The 1,373-nt window shown below is 38.0% G+C and overlaps 1 non-coding gene across 1 annotated transcript; it reads right to left on the minus strand.

The window, feature by feature from the left end:
• Positions 1 to 1,030: 1,030 nt before the first annotated feature.
• On the minus strand, positions 1,031 to 1,134 carry LOC113362463. The gene has a single exon (XR_003365721.1). It is a non-coding gene; the product is annotated as a small nucleolar RNA R71 (small nucleolar RNA).
• Between the last annotated feature and the right edge of the window lie 239 nt (positions 1,135 to 1,373).

A 1,373-nucleotide genomic window follows, 5' to 3' on the forward strand; every position in this document is an offset into this window, starting at 1 on the left:
CCAACTGAAGCTGCGTTTCACTGCTGGGCTTCTCTGGTGGTGTTCTGCTGGGCTTCGCCAAACTTTGCAACTGGGCTTAGCCACCTGCTGCTGCTGGGCTCTGCCTTTTTCTGTTGCTGGGCTCGTGATCTTCTGCTCCTGGGCTTCGCAGCTGATCCTCCTGGGCTCGTGTTGCTGAACCAACTCCAACTGTTGCTGGGCTTGGGCGTGAGCTGCTTAGGACGATCCTAAAGCCCAACTGGGCTAGTGCAACCAAAGGGAACAAAAGCCTAACTAGGCTTCCCTCCTTAACCAAGTAAGCCTAAACCATGAGTAACCCACTTGGGCCCCATTAAATATTCAATTTGGGTATGTAATAATTAATTTATTTTTAATTTGGGCTTGTAATAATTATTTTTATTTTTATTTTCTTTTATTTTCTTTTATTTTTCTTTTATGGGCTTGTAATTATTTATTGTTGTTTTTATTTTCTTTTGTGGGGTGTGATAATTTATGCTAGGCTAAGTTCAAAAATAAAAAAAAATAAAAAAAAATAAAAAAAATTTGCTCCTTATTTCAAAAACCAAAATTTTCCCAAAAATCCAAACCCATTAAAACCAAATATTTTTCCCAAAAATCCAAACCCATTAAAACCAAATAGTGGGCTTTGTGTCTTTTCAATATGGGCCAACCTCGTGCTCTCCATGAATACATGTATCCGACAATAAAAATTCCATTATCATGTATTGTATTACCTCAAACCAATAACCCTTTTAAAATAAATGCAAGCATGATACAAATACTTCCTATATTTCGAGGGTTCGATTCTGAGAACCCCTATACTCATGTAAGAGAGTTTGAACAAATTTGTCGGACTATGCAACCTGATCATATGTCCGAAGACTCTCTGAAATTGCGTTTGTTTACATTTTCTCTAAAGGAAAGGGCCAAAACATGGTTTTACGGTTTGAGACCACAATCAATCACCACTTGGGAACAACTCACTAATCAATTTTTCCAAAGATTTTTTCCACATCATAGGACCATCGCTATTCGTCAAAATATCAATTGTTTTGTCCAGTTGGATGAGGAAACTGTTTTTGACTATTTTGAACGTTTTAATGATTTGTTGAGCGAATGTCCACACCATGGATTTGAGAAGTGGAGACTTGTCGCTATCCTCTATGAGGGACTAGACTTTAAATCTCGATCCATGGTTGAGTGTATGTGTAATGGTGAATTTCTTGATAAAACTGTGGATGATGCATGGAAATTTTTAGCTGATATTGCAGAGAAAACCCGTCACTGGGAGTCCATTAGGGAAACTGAGACACTGTCACATGATATTGGTGGTAATGAATTGAACTTTGGAAATAGCATGTCTAGTCCTTCTC

Source organism: Papaver somniferum, chromosome 3 (genome assembly GCF_003573695.1).
Source record: "Papaver somniferum cultivar HN1 chromosome 3, ASM357369v1, whole genome shotgun sequence".
Taxonomy (NCBI): Eukaryota; Viridiplantae; Streptophyta; class Magnoliopsida; order Ranunculales; family Papaveraceae; genus Papaver; species Papaver somniferum.